The sequence below is a fragment of the Petaurus breviceps genome, unplaced genomic scaffold (genome assembly GCF_028583685.1).
Source record: "Petaurus breviceps papuanus isolate PSGF00001 unplaced genomic scaffold, PetGlider_PUasm1.0 90847, whole genome shotgun sequence".
Classification (NCBI taxonomy): Eukaryota; Metazoa; Chordata; class Mammalia; order Diprotodontia; family Petauridae; genus Petaurus; species Petaurus breviceps.
The window spans coordinates 9,183,127-9,202,208 of NW_027187360.1; positions in this window are offsets into that span (position 1 = coordinate 9,183,127).

Here is a 19,082-nt window from a genome sequence, read left to right on the forward strand (position 1 = left end):
GGGAGTGATGAATAAGAATTAGGAAAAAAAGAGTCAATAGCTTGGAAAAATAAAACAGTTGTTTAAAAAGTAGAATTGGCCAAATGGAAAAGAAAGTATAAAAGCTAAAAAAGGAAAACAACACCTTAAAAGTTAGATTTGGAAGTCTAAATGGGCGCATGATCTAAGTATAAAGGCTGATATTGCAAGCAATCTGGCAGAGCAATGAATAGTTTACCTGTCAGATTTATGGAGCAGGGAAGATTTTATGACCAAACAAAAGTTAGAGAACATTATAAAATGCAAAATAGATCATTTTGATTATATTAAATTGAAAAGTTTCTGTACAAATAAAACCGAAGTAATCAAGATTAAGAGGGAAGTAGAAAATTGTGAAAGAATTTTTACAGCCAGTGTTTCTGATAAAGGTCTCATTTCTAAAATATATGGAAAACTGGGTCAAATCTATAAGAATACAACTCATTCCCCAATTAATAAATGGTCAAAGGATATGAACAGGCAGTTTCCAGAGGAAGAAATTAAAGATATCTGTAAGATATGGAAAAAATGCTCTAAATCACTATTGATTAGAGAAATGCAGATCAAAACAACTCTTAGGTGTTACATCTCACCTCATCTAATTAGATTGGCTAAGATGACAAAACAGGAAAATGAAAAAACTGGAGAGGATGTGGAAAAATTGGAACACTAATGCATTACTGGTGGAGTTGTGAACTGATTCAGCCATTCTGGAGAACAATCTGGAACTATGTCCAAAGGGCTATAAATAAGTACATACCCTTTGACACAGTAATATAACTTCTAGGGCTGTATCCCAAAGAGATCAAACAAGTGGGAGGAGTACCCGTATGCACAAAAATATTTATATCAGCTCTTCTTGTGGTGGCAAAGAACTGGAAATCAAGGGGATGCCCATCAATTGGGGAGTGGCTAAAGAAGTGGTGGTATATGAATGTAATGGAATACTATTGTGCTATAAGAAATGAGGAGCATATGGACTTCATAATAACTTGGAGAGGCTTACATAAACTGATGCTTAGTGAGGAGAGCAGAACCAGGAGAACTTTTTACACAATTACAGACATGTTGTGTCTGTGATGACTAACTTTGATAGACTGGGCTCCTCTCAGCAATGCAAGGTTACAAGATAACTCCAAAAGACTCATGATGGAAAGGGATATCCACATTCAGAGAAAGAACTACAGAGTCTGAAGGAAGATTGAAGCAAACTATTTCCTCTCTCTCTCTCTTTTTGTTTCATTTTGTTTCTTCTTTCTCATTGTTTAGTCCATTGGTTATAATCCTTCTTTACAGCTTGACTAATGTTTAATGTGAAGGTGTTTGTAGTTCCTATATTTGATTACATGCTGCCATGGGAGAGAGGGGGGAAGAAAGGGTGGGAGAGAAAATTTGAAACTCAAGGGACTATGAAACTGAATGTTGTAAACCAAAAGTAAATTAATTAAAAAAAAACAGAATTGGGCAAGTGGAAGCTAATGAATCTATGAGACATCAAAAATTAATCAAACTAGTTCAAAAGAATGAAAAAAAATGGAAGAAAATGTAAAATACTTCATGGGAAAAACAACTGACCTGGAAAATAGATCCAGGAGGGACAATATCAGAATCACTGGACTCCCTGAAAGTCATAATCAAAAGAAAGACCTGGACAACATCTTTCAAGAGATTATCAAGGAAAACTGCCCTGATATCCTGTAATAAGAGGGCAAAATTGGTATTAAAAGAATCTAATTATCACTTCAGGAAAGAGATCTCAAAATAAAAACTTCAAGGAACATTTTTACCAAATTTTAGAACTATCAAGTCAAGGAAAAAAATACTGCAAGTCATCAGAAGGAAGCAATTCAAATACTGGGGAGTCACATCAGGACCACACAGGAGTCGGCATCTTCAACATTAAAAGATCAGAGGTCATGGAACATGATATTCCAGAAGGCAAAAGAGCTAGGATTTCAACCAAGAACTACTTACCTGGAAAAATTGAACATAATACATCAAGGGAAAAATGGTCACTCAATGAAATAGAGGGATTTCAAGCCTTCATAAGGAGAAGACTGGAACTAAACCAAAAATCTGACCTCTAATATCAAGATCCAAGAGAAGCTTAAATAGATAAAAAAGGGAAAAGAAAACATAAATGATTCAATAGAACCAAACTATTTACATCCTTACACAGGAAGATGATACTTGTCACTCTTAAAAATTATATCACTAATGGTAATAGAAGAAATATACACAGATAGTATGAGTATAAATTAAATTTGAGGGAATTACATAATAAAAATTAAGGGATGAAGGAGTACAATGAGTACAGAAGGAAAGGAAAGGTAGAATGGGCTAAAGTATTTTGCATGAAGAGGTGAGAAAGACCTATTACAGTGGAGAAGAAGATGAGAGGTTGGGCAATGGGTATTGCTTGAACCTTATTCTCATTGATATTTGCTCAAATAGGGAATAATATACAAAATTAGTTGAATATAGAAATCTATCTTACTAGACATGGAGGTAGGAAGGGAGGAGAGCAAGTAAATATGGAAGTGGGGACTGACAGAAGGGAGGGCAGATCAGGGAGGTGGTGGAAAGAAGCAAAACACTGGTGAGGTAGAAAAGGTGAAAGGAGAGAGAAAAAGAGTAGGAAGAATAGGATTGAGGGAGATACAGAGGTAGTAATCAAAACTGTGAATGTGAATGAGATGAACTCTCCCATAAAACAGAAGTGTGTAACAGAGTGGACCAAAAAGCAGAATCCTACAACATGCTACTTATGAGAAAAACACTTGAAGTAGAGAGACACAGAGAAGAAAGGTAAGGGACTCTACTAGAATCAATTATGCTTCCACTGAAGTTAAAAAAAAGCAGAGGTAGTAATCCTGGTCTTTGACAAAGTAAAAGCAAAAGTAGACCTAATTAAAAGAGATAAGAAAGGAATCTACATCTTGCCATAGGTACCATAGACAATGAAACAATCAAATTAGAAGAGCAAGGAATAGTCTGTCATACCTATGAGGAAGGAAAGAATTCATAACCAAACAAAAGAAAGAAAGCATTACAAATGTAGAATAGATAATTTTGATCATTTTAAATTGAAATGCTTTCATGCAAACAAAACCAAAGCTACCAAGATTAGAAGGAAAGCAGAAAACTGGGAAATAATATTTACAGAAAGTGTCTGTGATAAAGACCTCATTCCTCAAATATATAGAGAACTGGGTCGGATTTATAAGAATACAAACCATTCCCCAACTGATAATATAATAGTCAAAGGATATGAATAGGTTGTTTTTAGATGAAGAAATTAAAGCTATCTATGTTCATATAAAATACTCTCAATCTATTGAATAGAGAAATACACATTAAAACAATTCCGAAATACCACCTCACATCAATTACATTGGCTAATATGACCAAAAAAGGAAAATGATAAGTATTGGAGAGGATGTGGGGAAATTGGGACACTGGTACACTCTTGGTGGAGTTGTGAACTCATCTGATCATTTTGGAAATCAGTTTGGAACTGTGGCCAAAGGGCAACCAAACTGTGCATACCCTTTAACCTAGCAATATGATTACTAGATCTGTGTCCTAAAGAGATCATAAAAAAGGGGAAAGGACCAACATGTGTGAAAATATCTATTGCAGCCCTTTTCATGGTGGCAAAATATTGGAAATTGAGGGGATGCCCATCAATTGGGGGATGGTTGAACAAGCTCTTTTATATGAATGGGACAGAATACTATTGGTCAATAAGAAATGATGTATAGGCAGTTTTCAGAAAAACCTTGAATGGCTTGTACAGACTGACACAAAGTAAAATAAGCAGGACCAGGAAAACATTGTACACAGTATCAGCAACATTGTGTAATGATCAATTATGAATGACTCAGCTTTTCTCATCAACACAATGATCTAAGACAAGTACAAAGGATTTAGGAAAGAAAATGTTATCCATATCCAGATAAAGAATTGATGCACACTGAATGCAGATCAAAGCATGTTTTTTTCGCTTACTTTATTCTTTCTTGTGTTTCTTTCCTTTTTGATCTGTTTCTTCTTCCACAACTGTGATGAAAATGGAAATGTTTTACATGATAGCATATGTATAAACTATAGCAAACTGCCTACCATTTTCAAGAGAGTATAGGAGAGAGGGTGGGAGAAAAATTTGGAACTCAAAATCTTTTTAAAATAAATGCTAAAATTTTTCTTCAAACAAAAATGTTTGCGAAATTTATAGCAAAAAAGGAAAAACTTCCAGTGATTTTCATAGCAAATTTCAGGAAGCATCTATTTAAAATTTCATAGTTAAATAAAATACATAGTGTTGATGAAATGGTATTGTTTTGGGCACATTGCCCAGCTAGAGTATTTGTGTTTAAAATGCTCATAAGTTTTTCTATATGCCTTAATGGTAGGACTACAGATTTAGAAATGGAAGGGACTTTTGAGGTCAACTAGTTCAATTCCCATTTGATGCTCAGAGAGTTTGTGATCTGCAGAGATTCATATTGTTAGTAAGTAAGAGAGTCAATATTTGAACTTAGGTCCTCTGATGCTGAATTCAGGACTCTTCCCACTGCATTAAACTATCATGGTCCATATACCAGGAAGATATGTGAATGGGAGACTTGCTCATTGATTTCCATTCTGTCACTCTTCCTTCTTAGGGTAAGTCATGTAATCTTGCTCTTTCCTTATTTGTAAAATGAGAGGGTTGAGCCACCTCTAAGTTCTCTTCTATGTCTAAAATTCAGGAAAATCTGAATTACTCTTATTATGCCAATGAGTAGTTTTTCTAAACTTAAACTTTATGTAATAGCGAAAGCAAAGAAGCCATTTTTATTTCTAGGAACTGAAACCTCAAATCTGTTGATGCTTTCAAAAGGGAGTATGGTTGGATAATTCTGTTTTCATGTGGCACCATGGAAAACTTTTTGTGCCATGGGTTTGAAAACATTTGAAATTTAGAAACTTGACCAAAAAAAAAAATTGGTGCGTCTTTTAATGAAACTATCCTTGCATTAGTGGATGGCAAAATACTTGGTCCTTCTGCCTAAAAGTAACCAATTGTAGCATTGAGTCAGATGCCATTTTGCCAGTTCTACTTCCATATTTCTCACTTTTATGGAATTAGTGACATTTGAATTGCATCTTGAAAGAAAAAAAATAATTTATATAGAGGTTTGGGATGAGGAGGTGGGAGACAGGGAATTCCATCTCAGATACCTGGGAATGGAGTATACAAGTATGCTGAGATAGGAGAAGTCAAGATGACTTTGGGAAATATGAATAATTCCAGTTTAATTGGAACTTAGAATGTGTTAGGGGAATAGGGTGAAAAACTACTAAAATAAATTGAATTGCTGAGGGCCTTGAATGCCAAGCTAAGCTGTTTGTATTTTATTTGGTAGGTGATGCATTCAAATCATCATACCTCTGAATCAAGAACTATTTCTCTGGCAGAAATATAATGGATTGTAGATGGGAAAGACCAGAGATAGAGAGAATATTTAAGAGATTATTACAGTAGTCCACGTAAGGAAAAATGAGGACCTGGTCTAGACTGTTTCAGCAGGAGTGGTAGGGAATAGCTAGATGCAAGAAGAAACTGTAATAACCACAAGAATGTTTCAAAACTACCTTTAAACTTTCGTCTACATGCTACTAAACTGCCATAATTTAACAAATAGGATTCATTATGAAATTTGAATATTAAAAAAAATTTACCAAGACAGCTATTTTTATAGGTCATATTGAAGAAAAAAATCCATCATTGAAAAATAAGGGTGTTTTTTTTTTTGTTTGTGTTTCATCTGTCACTCTTAAAAGCTTATGTAGTCATACCCCATTTAATGACTTTAGGCAAGATTACAGGGCAGTTAATTCTATAAAAGTACCATTCCTTAGAAAAAAACATTTAATTGTATGAACTTGACAAAGAGCAAAAACCATTAATGTTTTCACATATACAGAAGAACAAAAAAAGACTATATAAAACCATTAATTTTCATTATGTATAGCTTGTTTTTTAAAAGTTTATAATAAAGTCAACATGCTAGTTTAAAAATATTACCTGTGTACATATACATTTATAAGTGTATATCAGAACTATATTATTATTGCCATTAATAGCAGATGACATTTTTTTTCCTGTTTTCTAGATAAACATTCTTTATCTTACTTGATTATCATAACATCTCTATGAAATAGGTAGTGGAAGTATCTTCCCTCTAAGCCTTCCTACAATAAAATCATACAAATATTCTTAACATTTAGTGGAATAGCAGATGGCATTGAGAAGTAGGTAAAGCTTGGCCTCCAAAGGGGCCCGAATCACTGACTCACAGTCATTGACCTTCTAATGCTTCACTCAATCCTGTTGGAAAATTTGATAAAAATCAGTTTGTCACCACAAAACTGACATTGAGTTTGAGATGACCTTTTCTGGGTAAATAAATTACAAAACTCAACAAAATTAAGCATCAACTTTGAGAAAATCAACACAAATCCATATAGAATTGTACGGCCTTTGGGCTGCTTTCTTTCTCTGGCATTTATGTCATCATCCTCCAGCCACTATATTATTCAGCTGTTTCTCTATTTTGAAAAGGCTCCAAAATAAATTTAATGTGGAGTTTGTGAGAGGGAAGGCTTAATTGTTTCTAAAACTTATTGAACACCCCCAGACTTCCTACAACCCCTCATTCCCCCACCAATCCTTCACTGAGTAGGAGATTCTGTTGGTAGACATAAGGCCCATAGCACTCTTGATGGAAAGATGGGGAGAAGAGTAAGGCCAGCTTCACAATTCCTCCAATACCAGGCTAGCTTAAAAGTGCCAATTAGAAATTTGGGAAGGGTAAAAGTATTGCTGATTAACCTATGAGCAAGCTATCTGTCAGTGCAGGATGATTCTTTCTCTCATGCTTTCTCTTATGCTGATATTTCCCATGAGGAAGAGACCAAGAGGAATAGAAGTCAGGGGTGATATGATTTCCCATTATAAGCTGCAAAGAAAGGTGAGAATGTCAAGTCAGCCTCATCAGTATCATGGTCACAGCTATTTTTCTCCTACATATGCAATTCTCTCCTAAATTATCTCTCTTGCATGGAAATGTAGGACAAAATGTTAGAAAAGGGATTCTTTATTCATCCATCTATTTCTAGTGGAATACAATCTATATAAAATAAATCCAAATCTCTCTGATCAAGGATTATGTAGAGGACTCTAAACAAAGTTAATGTCCCAATAAATTAGATGTGTCTTTGAAACCTATTTTAAAGTTATGCTTTTGAAAACATATTTGTGATATGTAGCCTAATTATATCTCACTTAGGCTTATACTGCAGAGATTTTATATATCCTAAGTGCTCATAAGCTGGCAGTTGGAGAAGATTCAATTCTTTTCAATACACATTAAGTACCTACTATGTGCAAAATATAAAATATTTTAGATATGTATTGGTTGATAGGATAGACAGGCTGGGAGTAAAAACCTACTTTAACAGTTCTACATATAGGTAATTGAGATCTCAGTGTCAACAGAATTCATTTAAGCTCTGACTATAGAACACTATACCACCATACAAGGGAAAAAGCATAAAAAAGGAGTCAAAAGTTCTTGGCAGGCATTAGATAAACAAGACAATTGGTTTACTGTTGGTTTTGTTTTTCAGGTTGAGGAGAGTTATAGGATTCAGGTTTCTATAGATTTTTAGGGAAAATTTAATTCTAAATCTCTTAAATTCAGAAATACAATTTACCACTTAGTTTCTATGTCAGCGCTAATCCAGATTAAATTTTGGTGACGTAAAATCACTATTTTAGTATATTTTTCCAAGAAAAAATACTATTTATAGTAAATCCCACCAGTTTTAGCTCTTAAACTCAACGTAACTAAAGTGAAACTCATGTTTTCCTCTAATCCTTTACTCTTCCAATCTTCCCTGCTTCTTTCAAAGTCACCATCATCATCCTTCCAGACTGTCAGGTTCATAATGTTGGTTTTATTCTGAACTCCTCACTCTCCTTCACCCTACATATCCAATAGTTGCCATTTTCAACTTCACATCTTTCACCTTTTCTCTTATACTCACATAGCCACCATCTTATTTTGGGGTTTTATCACCTTTCCCTGAATAACTGAAAAAAAATACTTTCTACTTTTCTTTCTGCTTCAAGTATCTCATTACTTAAGTCCATTCAATACATGGCTGCCAATGTAATTTCCTTAAATAGAGATCTTATTATATGACTCCCTTATTCATTTTTTTTTGGCTTTCTGTTACCTTCAGGATAAAATATAAATTCCTCTGTTTAACTTTTAAAATTCTATCTATAGGACCCTAAACTTTTGAATCTCATTGGTCACTATTCCTTGTTCCAACCTCTGTGGACCAGCAAAACTGACTTTCTCTGTTCCTTATATACAACATTCCATCTCCTGTCTCCATGATTTTGCAATTACCATCCTAGAACCCACCCTTCTTTACCTCCACCTCAAAGCGTCCAACTCAAAGTTCCTCTCTTTCTTTAAAACATAGGTCAAGCAGGGTCTTTGACATGAAGTCTTTGCTGAATCCCTCTAATTGCTAGTTCCTCCCTGCCTAAACTACCTTGTCCATAGCTACTTTGAATGTATATTTATATTTATTTGTGAAATACTGTCTATATTTGCTTATATACTTGGCTCCCCCATCAAATATAAGATCCTTCTGAACAGAAATTGTCTCCCTGTTCCTTTGTCTGTTGCAAAAAGAACCAAGCCTGGCATATAGTAAGTGCTTAATAAATTCCTGCTGATTGATTAATCTGGAATCTTCTGGTTAATCCAGTATTCTGGGTGATAAAATTATCGCTAATAATATACTTAGGTTGTCAGATATCAGAAAATTAGAATAAAAATACTCAACACTGAACCTCTATCAAAATTATATGCAGAAAAGATATCAGGATCTCACAATGTCTCTGTCTCACCATTATGATCATAAATTTTCACTGTGTGGGCTATTTATATATGCAAAAAGTGCTAGAGAGGAAAGATTCCTATATGATAGGACATCATAGATGAAGTAGCCTTTTAAAGGATGATATTTGTATTTCTAAACAGTGGGGAAAAAAGTGTTTTAATTTATTTCTGTAGTTCCACCATACTCTCTGCCAATAATTGTCAAAAATTAGCCTTTAAGAGCAGGAGATCCTTTGTGGATTCCTGGCATCATTTTTCTTTAAATCAGTCAATTGAAACATATTTTTAAATTTAATATGAACCCTTTTGGAGATGACTTTAGTTTGGCACATTCAAAGGAAATCAGTAAGTACTTATTGGAAGAGAATAAGAAAGAAGATGAAATTCAACTTTATAAAGTTGTAATGGATCCTCTAGCTGATTAGGAGACAAAATGCCCCAAAGCCAGAGAGTAATGTTGAAGCAAATGCCATCCTTCAGCCAGCACTGAATGTATGTGGCTTGTTATAGAATAGACTAGAATTCTATTATTTACCAGCCCAAATCCTGTCCCTGTTCCAAGGCTCCCCTTCATTGTTTCTCTAGTGCTAAAAATTTCTTCTCTGCTACTTTATCTACTTTTTCCTCTGTCAGTAAGATGATTCCCAAAATACCTTGGGGTGCATTCTTAGCTCTGGATGTTCATTATCTCCAGATGCCCTCAGCCCCAGATATTTATTTTCTGCAGACTCCAGTCTGCAAACAAAACAATAAACTTGCCTGCTTGTTATGGCATGGAGCAATCTAAAGTGTTTTTCTCTATCTCAGGCAGTTCAGAGACCTTTGATTCTTGGCATTTTTCCCCTCTAGGTTTTCTATTTCACAAAAGTGAAATTATATACCAGTTATCACTTTTTTCAGAATGTCCCCCATTTCCTTTCAGGATCATTGGATCATTGCAGCCTTGTTCATTGATCATCCCTGTGAAAGATCCTTTTGAATGATGAATGAGTTATTGGAAAGAACCCATTTTCATCTGAAGGTATTTGAAAAGTGCTTGAGTAGATTTCAGCTGAAGAAGAGAGATGCTAGAGTTTATTAGACTTTGAAAAGCCCAGATTTCTTTTGATAAAGAATCAGTTCCAGAGCCATTTCAAGTTCTTTGAATGCTTAGGTTCAACCCTGCCAGTAATGTCAAACTACATATGAGATCTGAGGCTTACAAGGTACAGCTTCTATTCCATGAGAATATAAGAATGCTTAAAAATTACTCTTCACTTATTTCAGGAAATCGGGGTGGTGGGGGGACTCAAAGTTTGTGTGTAATGGAAATCCACAGTGAATTCAAAAGCCTCACTTTAGTTAATGGTTTCCATCTTTTCCTAAGTGACTAACAAATAGCATAAGTGAATAGTTTAAAATTCATCTTTTATTCCTCTCAGCTCTTTGGTGAACTGATAATGACTGAAAAAAAATGACTTGACTGGAGGAGAAGTGGAAGCAAAGTCAGAAAGCAAACCTTGAATAATCAACATTCTCCATCTAGCTTTTTAAAATGCAGTTCATACTTTTTTTCAATGAAACTTTTGGCAGGGGTCAAACCAGCTGCAGTTAATCCTTCATTTTTCAAACTTAGCCCCTGCCCCTTCTGAATTTCCATGGGCTTATGGTTTTGTGTGCTGAGATGCCAAGTTAATTTCTAGCAATGCAAAGCCCACTTCCAGCCCTGACTGAATGGGAAATATGGAGCTTCTGCATACATATGCTTTATATTTTACATTAGGAGAAGGCTGCCAACCAGAATGGTCCAAATGAAAATAATTCATCCAATGGACACTGAAGTGATACATGGACATGCATCCTGTAAGGATTTCTTATTAAATCTAGGTATTAAAAAATACTCCCCTGGAATGCCCACCCCTGACTTTCCCAAAAGTGTAGTGGCACTGTTACTGGTAAACATCAAGGGATTATCCCAGAACACTTATTATGATAATTGGGACTTCATCAACTGGTGTTAAATTTAACTGAGTACAATAATTTATTAACGTGAATTTAAATAGGAAAAAAAGCAAGGCAATGTAGGATAACATTTTATAATTTTCTCATTTATCCAAATATGCACAAACCTTATTAAACATGCAACACCCAGTGTTCTAAGTTAAAGTAAAAGACTTCTTTCTGTGTCTCAGAGAATAAATTTTTAATGGGACTATTTTAGCAATAGAATAAAAGTCTGATTTTCATTTTAAGGGATCAGGATTTCTCCCCACCACTTAGAATTATTTTTAAGTACTTAATTTTTCTTCTAAATCTCAGTGTCTTCATGGTCCTTACAGAGAGCTACCCTTGATTCATGGAATACAATTTCTATTATCTTTTTCCCAGGGAGAGAGGCTAAAGTAGTATTGTACATAGACTAGAAGCCTGGAGTAGAATGGATCACTCCTAAATGTTTTATGCAGAGCCAGCTTTTGAAAGCTCATTTGCCAAATGTGTTTTGAAAACACCCACCTTCCATCTCTTCCCACTCTCTGATTCTTGCATATTCTTTTTTGAAATAAGTGAAGTGTTTGGATTTTTATGGTTGCTGTATACTGAAAACTACTTAATAACAAATTCTTCTGAAGATAATCAAAACTTTGCCTTGATTTTTTTCTTTAATTGTGATGGACTTTCTAAACTTTTAAGTTTATATAAAATCATGAAAATTTGTAGTAAAAAAAAGAGTAGAAATTAATTTCATTGAGGAAGTAGAGGGAGGACAAGGTATAAAAATTTTTTTCATTCACATGAAGAGTTTGCCAGACTATAATGTAATGGAAATAGAGCTAGACAAGAAATTGGGAGACATGGGTTCTAGTCTTGATTCATTCACTAGTTATGTCATTTTGAGTAAGACCCCTGGGACTGTTTGCCTTATTGGTAACATGAGAAGGGTGGGGAAGGGAGCTTTCTATAATATAAGATCTTTGAATATAGAATGTTTTTCTTCTTAGTATTTACAATGTCCTACATAAAATAAGCCCTTAATAATAAGTAGTGAATGAATGGATGAATGATCCTTTCTTAGTTCTGATATGCTATGGTTCTATAAGTCCACCAGACACCACTAATATTAATGATGGAATTTTGGATTTAACATGATGAATTTATCTGAGCTTGAAGAATATTTCAACACTTCAATGTTTAACTTATGTTCTCATAGGTATGAGAGTTTCCTTCCAAAGGACAAATCAAAGAATCATCATTATCCTTTCATCTTGTGTGATTCTTATCTATGTTTTAGCAAAATTTCCACGGAAGATCTCACTGGCGTGCAAGACTCTATTCTTCTGGTTCTTCCTAATATTACTTGACCGCTAATGTGATGTCATCCAAGGATAGACATAGGGCAGTTGGTGGCCTGTAGAGGAAGACAGGAATTCAAATATGGCCTCGGACACTTACTATGTGACTAAGCAAGTCACTTCACCTTTTCTGCCTCAGTTTCCTCAAGTATAAAATGAGTTCAATAATAGCACATGCCTCCCAGTGTTGTGAAGATTAAATAAGATGATATTCATAAATCACTTAGCATGTTGTAGGTGCTTAATAAATACTTCTTCATTTTCCTTCTACTCTTTGAGCTGAGCTATTAAGCAAACTTGCATTGGTAAGACATGAGAAGTAGCCAAGGACAACTTTTAGTAAGCAAGTAAAATTAGAGTGCATAATAAGGCATCCGAGGAAAGAATATACTCTCTATATATAAAGTGATTTCTATTTATGCACTATTTTGTCTAAACCTCAACCCAAACCTGTGAAAGAAGAAATAGTAACATATCATAGCATGGTCACAAGAAGACAACAGCAGCCCTGCTGCATCAAATGAGGCAGCCGTTCACATATGTGAAGCCTACTGGCTTCCCTGGCTTCCTTCAAGGCCCTACTAAAATCCCATCTTCCATAGGCAGCCTTTCCTGACCCCTCTTAATTCTAGTGTCTTCCTTCTTTTAATTAGTTCTTATTGATCTTGCATGTAGCTTGTTTGTACATGTCTGTCCGTTCTTTCCTCAATTAGATAGTGAGCCCTTCGAGGGCAGGGACTATCTTTTGCCATTTTATATCACAGTAGCTGGCACATAGAATATATAATAAATGTTTATTGACTTACTGACTGGTGTGCATTGTCACGTGAGTCTCTCACATATGCAGCTTTGCACACACCTTTAAGGTAGGTAGTACAAGAATTACTTTTTTTTTTTTTAAAGCAATCGGGGTTAAGTAACTTGCTCAAGGTTACACGGCCAGGTGTTTCTGGGTGGGTGCTAAGTGTCTGAGCCTGGGATTCGATCTCCAGGTCTTCTCAACACTGGAGCCAGTGCTCCTACTCACTGTGCTATCTGGCCGCCCCAAGAATTACTTTTAAAACAATTTTAATTGAAATGTGTGGTGTTATATCACCTATATTTCCCACTGCATTTTGCCCTGTCAAGGTCTCCCTGAAGAACTCTGGAATTGATTGTGAGACATGGAAGACACTGGTGCAGGTCTGCCCAGCACGTATCAAAGAAGGTGGGAAGGCACTGTGCTCTGTAAGCAAAGGAGAATTCTCTTAGCTTAAGAAAGGCGAGAGGTACAAATTTAGAGATCAGTCCACTCCAAATGTTCATATGGACTCTTTATGCCTGACCTGGGTAGAGTCTTCTGAACTTGTATTGGTCTGATTGGCCATAATCACACATGCTGTATCTTGGCCCCAATATAGTGAGGCTATTTTAATCCTCTTCGAGAAGGAAGAACAGTCATCCCTGTAACCCTTACAGAGTCATTCCTTATAATAAAGAAGAAACAAATTCAGCAAAATTAACCAACATATTGAAAAATAGTATGCCATTATAAGTACAGGTAGCAGTATGAAACACTAGCAGTTTCATGAACTTTTATGTTGTGTATGAAGTGTTTCACACTCCCTGAGCCCAGTTAATACAGCAAGATCCTTTTGGTATCTTAAAAGTTATATTTATCAGTAATTTTTTATCAGGTGGTTATGCCTCTTTGAGTTATAGAATCAATCAATCAAATGTGCAAACAGTATAAACAATTCCTAGACACCTCTCTTGAATTAATCAAACAAAGGTACAAACAATTCAGTTAATCAAATCTGGAAGGAGTGAAGTGTGTCAAGACATTGTATAAAATAAGATGAAGAAATATTTTGGGATAGTTGAGATAATTTGATATACTTCTGGAACTATGTATATCAGAAAAAAAAGTAGATTCCAACAGCAGCATTGCAGCAATGCTTTGAAGAATTAAACTTTGAAGGCATTTTGAGGAGCTGGACTCTTTGGTCTATTACCAGAAGGTGGTGGAGGGGACAGGGACTGAGCTCACAGAGAGTGTCTCTGCTGAGCATAGTGGTACATGACTATAATTCCTGCTGCTGGACAGGATGAGGCTATTGAAGTCAGGAGTTCTGACCTGCAAGGGACTAAACTGAGCAAGTGTTTACACTGGCATTAATATGGTGAATCTCTAAGAGTCGGTGGCAATAGGTGGCCAAAGGAGGGGCAGACCAGGCCAGAAACTGAGCAGTTCAAAGCCCCTACATGGAATGAAACCTGTGGCTTCAAGAACACATGTGGTCTTCTAGGTCCTCAGGTGTGGCCTTTTGACTGAGTCCAAGTTTACAGAACAAGGGAATTTGTTCTGTGAAGTTTGTATTTAGTCAAAGGGTTGCACTTGAGGACCTAGAGGGCCACATGTGGTCTTGAGGCCTCGGCTTCCCCACCCCTATCTTATACCTATCAGAGGGGGATTTGGGCTCATAAGAAGCCCTTGCTCTTCCAACCTGTGTAAGGTATATATTCTCAGATTTTTTTTTTAAATTCATCCATTCATAAGCTAGGAGAAAATAAAATAAATATACTGATACAATTGAACTTCTGCAGCATGACCTCATTGAGATAAAGAGAACAGCTTCATGACTCTGCAAGGGTAAAGAACTCTAAAGTCCAAGCAGAGAACTATACACAGTTCAGGAGAATTTCATGGGGACTCAAGGAAGGGAGAAAAGGATTTCCATTTAACTAAGAGCTGTGTTAGCCCTTAACTGACCCACTAAGATGGCCTCTAAGCTTGAGCCCACTTCCCTTTTTTTTTTTTAAAAGCAATCGGGGTTAAGTAACTTGCTCAAGGTTACACGGACAGTTATTTCTGGGTGTGGTGCTGAGATTTTGAGCCCAGGATTTGACAGGTTATTCCAACACTGGAGCCGGTGCTCTTACTTGCTGAGCCACCTGGCCGCCCCTAAGCAATTGGGGTTAAGTAACTTGCTCAAGGTTACACAGCCAGGTGTTTCTGGGTGGGTGCTAAGTGTCTGAGCCCGGGATTCGATCTCCATGTCATCCCAACACTGGCGCCAGTGCTCTTACTCGCTGTGCTACCTGGCCGCCCCATCCCACTTCCCTTTTAACTCTTACATGGGCTTGTGAGAGAGAATATGTCTCAAATTTTTGGAGGGAAGTTTCCATACTAATGTTTTTACTCCTACATTGTTGAGTACTCCTTTCTAAAACCTAATTCTGACTGGTGAATTCATAATCAATAGGGAATATAGAAACTAGGGGCTCATTGGCAACAGTACCAGAGAAACAATTTCAACCCTTACAGTTAGTTTTAGGACCCTAAGGGGAAAAGTAGTCAGCTGTCCTCTGAGGACCTGGTCCACCAAAATGAATGTTCAAGGTGAGAATGAGCCATGAAAGGATGAATGATAGCAAGTGTATTAACAGAGATTAGTTTATGAGGAATAAGTGTGTAACACTGCCTAAGGGAATGGGACTCAGGACAGAGAATTTTTTAAATGGGAAGAGAGAGGGTTCCAGGTTTTCATTTTTAATAAGGAATTATTTATAGTTAAGAAAAAAGAGAAAATCATTATGATTTCCTGCAGCAAGGGAAATGATGTCATTGTCAAAAGAGGACTTGAACCATGCCAAAGGAGGAATTTGCCAGTTTGGGAATTTTGCTTGTGAATAGCTTTGGCTCCCAGCATCCTGACACCAACTTTATCAGCTCTCCTGATATGCTGATCAAATAAAACTCATTCCATATCCTGTTTAGATTTTTCATTAGAAAAACAATATGACAATGCAAAGAGTGCTGAACTTGAAGTGAGAAGCTTGACTCCCAGCTCTGTCACTTGCTCTGTGACCTATAATAGTTCCCTAGCCTTTCATAGTACTATTAGTAGCATATGATCATAAATCCAGATATGGAAGGAGTATCAGGCCTCTACCCTCCATTTTATGGATGATGAAACTGAGGCTCATGCAAATTGTGACTTGCCCAGAGTCTCACAGGGAATATCACAGATGAGATTTGAGCCCAGCCCTGCCCTATCCCCCCACTTTAGAACCAGTATTCTTTCCATCATACTAGGCTCTCTTGAAATCCAAAAATGGACATTCAACAATTGACATTTCCTACTTTGTAGGATTTAAATCCTATTTTTGTAGGATTAAAGAAGAGAATTGTAAAAAAATTGAATTATAAATTACCATATAAACTCATGATTTGCCTTTTATTTGTTGGTGGTGCAAACAATATAGTTCCTCAAACTTTAGAGTTTGTATTGGAATGGAAAGAAAGCCTGATTTAGAACCATAGCCCTGGGTTTGAATCCTGCCTTTCCAACTTAATACCTATATGAGGAAGGAAGAAAGGAAGAGGGAAAGAAGGAAGGAAGGAAAGAAAGGGAAAGAGTGAAGAGAAGGAGAGGGAAGAAGGAAGAAGAGGGAAGGAAGGAAACAAATATTTATTAAGGGCCTATTATGTGCCAGATAGTGTGCTAAGAGATTTAAAAATACTCTCTCATTAATTCGTCAAAATAAGGGTGGGAGGTATGTGCTATTATTATTCCTGTTTTATGGAAGAAAAGACTTGCCTGGGGTCATATATATAGTCAGTGTCTATTTAAACTCAGGTCTTCCAAACTCCTGATCAGGGAACACTAGCCATGGCTACCACCTCTAGGTGAGTAGCTTCTCCACTTTGAGCTTTATTTAATTGTTAAATCTCTACAATGAAGGAATTTAACTATGCATTTCAGGTCCCTTCCAATTCAAGATCCTGTAAACCTATTCTTATAATAATAATAGAACAGAATCCCAAGTAATCAGACAAGCTCCTTTTCAAGGAACATTGCTCCCTTTGAAATTAATTAGAATTGACGTGTAGCAGGGGATATCCTTAGTTACTATTCTTCCAGGTAAGACTCTATGGGCTGCTGACCCTTCTGTCAGTGAGAGGCACCTAGATAGTGCTATAGTACACAGTACTGGGCTAGGCCCAGTAGGGCCTAGAGAAAGGGAGCCGAGTTCAGATTGGACCTCAGCCACTTACTAGTTAGTTGTGTGACCCTAGGCAAGTTACTTTAACCTCCTTCTCAGTTTCCCTTCTGTAACATAGGGAAATAAAATCACCTAGGGTAGTTTTTGTGAGGCTCAAATGAGATAATATTTGTGAAGCATTCAGCAGAGTGTAGCATTAAGCACATAGTAGATGTTAAATAATTGCTTCCCTCCCTTTCTTTCTACCAAAAGCCAGCAGTCAGCAAGTTCACTTTGATGTAAAAAGGAGCTTTGTATCCTAAAACTTGCTAGTGTCTTTGAAAGAAACATTTGTCTCCAGATGTGATCCAGAATACATTCACTAGAAGTAAAAAAAGAAGTTAGAAGTGTTGTGTAACATGAGTTCACATCAGAAAAGCAATACTCATTAGCTCTCTGGATATTTGCCTGGCTAAAATCTAATTGTGGCAGGGGATCACGATGCAAACAGATATTTCAGTAATTTAGAAAACTAGCATATTATAGATGGAAGGGGCCTAGTGTGATGGAAAGAGGCTTAGTCTTACAGTAAAAATGAACAAAACCAAACCAAAAAGCCTAAGTTCTAGTTTCAATCCTTCCTCTAACTTACAGCATGACCTTGTGCAAATCATGTTGCATCCCTGAACTGCTTCCACTTTAAAATAATGGGCCTGAATGAAATGATCTTGAATTACTTTTCCAACTCCAGTATTCTATGAGACCAAGGACAACATACTACTTTAGTGACCTCCCCGAGGTCCCATAGTATAGAGAACCAGAATTTCTGAGCTGGAAGGGACCTTAGAAATCAGTTCAACCACTCCCCTCATTTTCCAGATGAGAGAAGAGTCCTGGTGAAGCTCAAGAAAATAGAAACTGGAAAGAGCAAAGCCCTTTTTGTACATTTATAAATACAAGGGGGAAATTTCCCCTAGGCAATAACCTAGAATTCTAGGTTAAAAATGCTTTTAAAAAATATTACTGCAAATGCTCTCCCCCCCTAGTAGCTTAGGAAAATTTAGTGCAGCTGCAATATACTGTAATCACGAGTCATTTTCTTCTCCTAGACAGTTCATGCCATCTAACTTGGGTGATTAATATCAGATATGACTCTCTTCAGGAGTAGATTCCAGGTACAGGGAGAGACAGAATGATACAAATGGAGCCATGTCAGAGCTACAGGGAAGAAACCTCTGATAGCCAGGGCATTTTGTTACCCTGTTATTTCCAAGCTTCCCAACTGCAGAAAAGATAGAGTTATTAGTTTTTCTTTCTCTTCCTCCTCCCTCCCTTCCTCCCTCCCTTTCTTACTCCTTTCCTCCCTTCCTTCCAGAATTGTCAGGACAGGGCAGTGAGAAATTGCATTTAATGCCATGTTGTTTTAAGAACTATTCAATTCCTAATCACTAGAGGGAATTCATGACAGACAGTGCTATATTCTTATTGAAATCCTGCTCATTCTTCAAGGCCCAACTCTCATGCCAGCTCCTCCTTGAAACCTTTTATCTGACACAACAAAAATGCTCAGTTAATAATTGCTGAATTAAATTGAATTCCCTGATTTCATCTTTGTCTGATCATTCAGAGTTTTGAATTTTTATTTGGCTCCTTGTATTATAGTTTTATCATGTGTCTGTATACAAAGAGCATTGACTCTGGCTTTAAAGAGATCTGTGTTTTAAAGTTGTCTCTGATGCTTTAAAGCTTGCCTTGCTCCTCATCACAGCAGCAAGTTTCCTCATTTGGACTTCAGTAC